Source organism: Ornithorhynchus anatinus, chromosome 1 (genome assembly GCF_004115215.2).
Source record: "Ornithorhynchus anatinus isolate Pmale09 chromosome 1, mOrnAna1.pri.v4, whole genome shotgun sequence".
Lineage (NCBI taxonomy): Eukaryota > Metazoa > Chordata > Mammalia > Monotremata > Ornithorhynchidae > Ornithorhynchus > Ornithorhynchus anatinus.
The window spans coordinates 94,071,613-94,078,514 of NC_041728.1; the positions used below are offsets into that span (position 1 = coordinate 94,071,613).

Here is a 6,902-nt window from a genome sequence, read left to right on the forward strand (position 1 = left end):
AAATAAATGAATTAATAATAATAATAATGTAATTTGTTAAGCGCTTATTATGTGCCAAGCATTCTTCTAAACTCTGGGGGATACAAGGTAATCAGATTGTCTCATATGGGGCTCACAGTCTCAATCCCCATTTTATAGATGGAGGTCACTGAGGCCCAGAGAAGTGAAGTGACTTGCCTAGAGTCACACAGCAGACAAGTGGTGGATGGGGATTAGAACCCATGACCTCTGACTCCCAAGCCTGGGCTCTTTCCACTGAGCTATGCTGCAAATTACAGATATGTGCAAAAGTGCTGTGGGGCTGGGAGGGGGGAAAAAGAAAGGGAGCAAGTTAAGGCGATGCAGAAGGGAGTGGGAGAAGAGGAAAAGGGAGGCTTAGTCTGGGAAGGCCTCCTGGAGGAGATGTCTTCAGTAAGACTCTGAAGCAGGCCAGAATATTTGTCTGTCAGATTTGGGGAAGGAGGGCATTCCAGGCCAGAGGCAGGATGTGGGAGAGGAGTTGGCGGCAAGATAGAGGAGATCAAGGCACAGTGAGAAGGTTAGCATTAGAGGAGAGAAGTGTGTGGGCTGGGTTGTAGTAGGAGAGTAGTGAGGTGAGGTGGCGAGGGGACGGCAAAGTGATGGATGCTTTAAAGCCAATGGTGAGGAACTTTTGATGGGGAGGTGGATGGGTAATAATGTTGGTATTTGTTAAGCGCTTACTATGTGTAGAGTACTGTTCTAAGCGCTGGGGTAGATACAGGGTAATCAGGTTGTCCCACATGAGGCTCTATCCCCATTTTACAGATGAGGTAACTGAGGCACAGAGAAGTTAAGTGACTTGCCCACATTCACACAGCTGCCCTGAAGGTTTTTTATTTAAAGAGTGGGGTGACATGCCCTGACTGTTTTTGTAGAAAAATGATCCGGGCAGCAGAGCAAAGTATGGACTAGAGTGGGGAGAGACAAAAGGCTGGGAGGTCAGCAAGCAAGCTGATGCAGTAATCCAGGCAGGATTAACGTGGTAGCAGTTTGGGTGGAGAGAAAGGGCAATTTTCATAATGCTGTGAAGGTGGGGCTGACAAGATTTAGTGATGGATTGAGTATGGGGGTTGAATGAGAGAGAGACATAACAGACACATTTCCTGTTCTTTTTGGGGGCCATTTTATTTCAACTTTATTTATTTAAACAAAGCAAGTATCTGGTGCCTCTTTACTCTCGGTGAGAATGCTGCTACACTGAATTTTGAAAGAGACAAATCAAAACCAACCCCACACCTTTAATTGGCTGAACATACCTCAGTAGCCTTGTGTGATATGTTTTAAATTCAGCCGAGTCAGCTGCACAGTCAGCTGAAGGACAATAGTTACCACAAGGAGATTGTTTGGATCAGTGTTCTATTCACCACCAGCCAAGACGGCAGGTGGCATTAGGAGAGAGCTACAATCCTCTCACTTCCATTAACAGCAGCAAAAATTGTACTGTGTTTAAAATAAACTCTTCCATTTGAGCCAAAGATAAACTCTGGAGTGAATAAACTTGGTCTCTCTGGGACTGTAGCTCCAAAATGTTTGATTTGTTCTATTCATAGAAGACCCCTGGGTAGGCTCAGCTTCTGTCAACAGCTTGCTTAGCCCTGAACACCTGCTCCGTAGAGACAGTTCCTGTCCTTTCATGGATTTAACACCTAATGGTTTTGTTCTTCACTAAACAGGAAGTGCCGGTGTATTTCCTAAAGCACTTTAGAGTTCTCCAAATGGCAAAGCTAACTGTCTGAAGGAAGTTGACTTATTTGGGAAGAATTCAATAGCTAAAATTCACTCATTCTAGCGGTTCGTTTGTCTAACAGAACATCCCATTCCCTCCCATTGAATATAAGGAAGGGACCCATTTATTAGGTAAAAGCATTGGTGCGGCTGGTCGGAACCTCTTGGAAGAAGGAGAACTGAGACCAACCTCACAGATAATAGAGATAATTTTATGGTACTTGTTAAGAGCTTACTATGTAACTAGTACTGTTCTAAGCACTTGAGTGGATGCAAGTTAATCAGGTTGGATACAGTCCCTGTCCCACATGGGACTCACACTCTTAGTCCCATTCAATTATTCATTCATTCAATCATAGTGAGCACTTACTGTGTGCCGAGCCTGAACTAAGCTCTTGGGAGAGTACAATACAACAATTAACAGACACTTTCTGTCCACAATGAGCTTAAAGTCTAGAGGGGAGACAGATATTAATATAAATAAATAAAAATGCCCATTTTACAGGTGAGGTAATTGAGGCCCAGAGAAGTAAAGTGACTTCCCCAAGGACACACAGCAGAGAGGTGGAGGAGCTGGGATTAGAAACCAGGTCCTTCTGACTCCCAGGCCTGTGCTCTATCCACTGGGCCATGCAATTAGTTAGATTGGCTGTATGTACAAACTTGAGAACTGGGTCCTTTATCAATCAAATGGCATTTAGTGAGTGTTTACTGTGCTCAGAGCACTGTACTGCTGGGCCTGGGAGAGTAGAATACAATACAGTGCCCTTGATAGTCCTCTCCCACTCCCCTGTGCCATCACCTTGACTTGCTCCCTTTTCCCTTTATTTATCCCCCTCCCAGCCCCATGGCACTCTAGTACATATCTATAATTTATTTATAAATTTAGATTGTCTATCATCTTCTCCCCCCCCACCCCGGACTGTAGGCACATTGTGGGCAGGGAATGTGTCTATTATTATTTTGTATTCTCCCAAGCGCTTAATACAGTGCTTTGCACACAGTAAGTGCTCAATAAATATGGTTGAATGACTGAATGAATATCCCTATTCATTACTCTGCCATTTTTCCCATTGGTATTTAATGTCTGTTGCCTCTAGATGTAAGCTCCTTGTGGGGAGGTACTGTGCTCTGCACACAGGAAGTGCTCAATAAATATCATTGATTGATTGGTGTCTAGGAAATTTGATCACTGTATTATTCATTCATTTACTCAATAGTATTTATTGAGTACTTACTATGTGCAGAGCACTGTACTAAGTGCTTAGAAGGTACAATTCAGCAATAGAGAAAATCCCTGCCATACCGGCCTTACAGTCTAGAAGAGGGGAGACAGACAACAAAACAAGCAAACAGGCATCAATAGCATCAGTATAAATAAATAGAATTATAAATATATACACATCAAAACAAGTAAACAGGCATTAATGTAAATAAATAGAATTATAGATATGTATTGCTATTGTTCTTGTCTGTCCGTCTCCCCCGATTAGACTCTAAGCCCATCGAAGGGCAGTGACTGTCTCTATCTGTTACCAATTTGTACATTCCAAGCACTTAGTACAGTACTCTGCACATAATAAGCGCTCAGTAAATACTATTGAATTAATATATACAAGTGCTGTGGGGCAGGGAAGGGGGCTAGAGCAAAGGGAGTGGGTCGGGGCCATGGGGAAAGAAGGGGAGCTGAGGAAAAGGAGGGCTTAGCCTGCTACTACCAGTATTTACTGAGCACCTACTACTTTAAGTGCCTGGGGAACATGCAAAAGGAGTCAAGGATGTGTTCTTTCAAGGAGCAAACTGTTCGATGGAGGAGAAACACAAACCTCGTGCCAAATATATAACTGACAGTTAATGTTGAACAAAAATGAAAAAATCAATATCAAATGCATCCATACTTGAGACTTGAGGCCGGTGATAGGATGGTCTATCAGCAAGTTTCTAGGGACTTGAGGTATGTATCTAGGCGAGGTGGCTTTTGAAAAGGGCTGTGAAAGAGTGGGTGGACTGGTGAGTTAGCGGTAAATGGGGTGACAGGGCATTTCCAGAATAAAAATAATTCTTGTATTTGATGATGGTGATGATGGTATTTCTTAAATAAATAGTTGGTATTTGTTAAGCGCTTACTATGTGCCGAGCACTGTTCTAAGCGCTGGGGTAGACATAGGGGGAATCAGGTTGTCCCACGTGGGGCTCACAGTCTTAATCCCCATTTCACAGATGAGGGAACTGAGGCACAGAGAAGTTAAGTGACTTGCCCACAGTCACACAGCCGACAAGTGGCAGAGCTGGGATTCGAACTCATGAGCCCTGACTCCAAAGCCCGTGCTCCTTCCACTGAGCCACGCTGTTAAATGCTTACTATGTGCCAAACACTATTCTAAGCACTGGGGTAGATGCTGGTGATCAGGTTGTCCCACATGGGGTTCACAGTCTTAATCCCCATTTTAGAGATGAGGTAACTGAGTCACAGGGAAATTAAGGGACTTGCCCAAGGCCACACAGCAGACTTGCACGCAGTAAGCGCTCAATAAATACAATTGATTGACTGAATGACACAAGTTTCAACCTTGTGAGACACAAAGACAGAAAAGCAGCGTGACTTAGTGGAAAGAGCCCAGCTCTGGGAGTGAGAGGATTTAGGTTCTAATCCTGGCTCCACCACTTGTCTGATGTGTGATCTTGGGCAAACCACTTCACTTCTCTGTGCCTGTTACCTCATCTGTAAAAGGGGATTTAAGACTATGAGCCCCATGTGGGACACCCTGATTAGCTTGAACTCCCCCAGCACTTAGAACAGTGCTTGGCACATGGAAAGCGCTTAACAAGTACCGTAATTATTATTATTATTATTATGAAGATTTGTAATGGTGTTAACCTTAGGATGACTGTTTTTTCCAGCAACCCTCCTGCCTGTAAGTTATTTATTGTTGTATTGTACTCTCCCAAACGCTTAATTCAGGGCTCTGCACAAGGTAAGCGCTCAATAAATACAATTTAAAGAGTGAATGAATATAGAACCTTGCAGTGCACACATATTGTTTCCTCATCTGCAAAATGGGATTTAAATATCTGTTCTCTCAGACTGGCAACTATTGTGTAGAGACCACTATACTGAGTACCTTCTCTGAGAAGAGCACTGTATTGGGGATGGGATTCCGTTTACTGGTTGTGGAGCATCATAGTGTTTACAAACAAGTTAATTAAAATGATAAAGATAGCAAAACCACAAAAGTATCCCAGGACAATAAATGCAAGCAACAAGGTACATAATGGGTCAAAGCAGCAGCTTGGCTTAGGGGAAATAGCACAGGCTTGGGAGTCAGGGGACAAAGGTTCTAATCCCAGCTCTGCCACTTGTCTGCTGTGAGACGTTGGGCAAGCCACTTCTCAGTGCCTCGGTTACCTCATCTGTAAAAATGAGGATTAAGACTGAGCCCCATGTGGGACAACCTGATTACCTTGTATTTATCTCAGTGCTTATAACAGTGCTTGGCATATAGTATGGGCTTAACAAATACCATCATTATTATTTTCAGGATTCTCACTGCTCAGGCTGCCTGTTGGTATTTTATTGAAGACCCATTTGGTTCAATGAACTGTAGTCAATGACCAGACAGACATGATATTGGACCCGCCCAGGACAGCATTAGAGAGCATATTTTATACTACCTGGGATAGGAATTAGTTCAGAAAGCTAGGTGCCAGGGAATGTTAATTTTCTACTCTGGGGACTGGGAAGAAGAGAGAGACTCCTCTCTCTCTGGATTGACTGGGGAGAGCTTGGCCGGAAGGATGAAACTACATACTTACTACAGTGCTCTGCATAAAGTAAGCACTCGATTCATCAATGAATCAAGAGCATTTAGAGAGCACTTTCCGAGTGTAGACCACTGTACTAAGTGCTTGGGAAAGTACAGTATAACAGAGGTAGCAGACATGATCCCTGTCCACAGGAAATCTAGAGGGGGTACAGACATTCAAATGAATTATAGCTGGGAAAATGGTAGGGTATAAGGATATGTTGCATAAGTCATCTGGGGCTGGGGTGAGTATCAAAGTGCTTAAGGGGTACCTAGCCAATTATTTAGCTAGTCAATGGTGTGAGGACTTAAGGAATGTCTCTTGGAGGAAATTTGATTCTAGGAGGGTTTTGAAGGTGGAGAAGAGTGGTGGACTGTTGGATATGAAGGGGAAGAGTGCTGAAGCCATGAGAGAGGATGTGGGCAAGGAGGTCAGCGGCAGGATGGCCGAGATCGAGGTACAGAGATCGGCGTTTGGAGGAACAGAGTGTGCAGATTGGGTTGCACCAGGAGATCAGAGAGGTGAGGTGGAAGGGAGAAAGCAGATTGAGTGCCTTAAAGACAGAATGCCCATGTGGAGATGGATGGGCAACCACTGAAGGTTCTTGAGTGGGGAAACGTGGACTGAATGGTTTTGTAGATAAAATGATCAGGGCAGCAGAATTAAGTATGGACTGAAGTGGGGAGAGACAGGAAGCAGGGAAGTCTGCAAGGAGGCTGATGCAGTAATGAATAGGATAGGATAAGAACTTGAATCAATGTAATAGCAGTTGGGATGGAGAGGAAATGGAGAACTTTAGAATTGTTGTGAAGGTAGAACCAACAGGATGTCGTGACAGGTTGAATGAGGGGGATGAGTCGAGGATAACGCCAAGGTTACAGACTTGTGAGACAGGGATGATGGTATTGCACAATGGTATTGCTGTCTATGCTGACGGAAAAACCAGGGTGAGGTCAAGGTTTGGATGGGAAGATGGAGACTTCTGTTTTGGACATGTTTAAGTGTTATTTTGAAGGTTTCCTCCCCTAATTCCCATCTTGTAGGACTAAATGTTTTTCAAAACACAATGCAGCTTCCTGCCTGAGCCCTCCTTCAACAATTGAGCTAGATTGCTTAAATAAAGGATTTAACTGGAACCTCCCAGAACTGTGCTCCATCAAGAACCAATATTGAAAAAGTTCTGGTCTACATAAACTAGAAAAGAAGAGCCTCTCAACCACCTGCCAGAGACAAATCGGGTAAATCCTGGAATTCATTCCCCCATTCACTTCTTGTTTTTTTTAAAAAAAAATCCAACAATTTTAAAGGCTTAATACTGGGGTTTGGCTGATGTAGCTAGCCATCTGCATTCA

The 6,902-nt window shown here is 43.6% G+C and overlaps 1 long non-coding RNA gene across 1 annotated transcript in view; it reads left to right on the forward strand.

Moving 5' to 3' along the window:
* Positions 1 to 6,841, forward strand: part of LOC120638461 — a 55,461-nt gene extending 48,620 nt beyond the window's left edge. Inside the window, exon 3 of the long non-coding RNA XR_005660133.1 lies at positions 6,594 to 6,841. This is a non-coding gene — a long non-coding RNA (uncharacterized LOC120638461). The remainder of the gene's footprint in view (positions 1 to 6,593) is intronic.
* Positions 6,842 to 6,902: the final 61 nt, after the last annotated feature.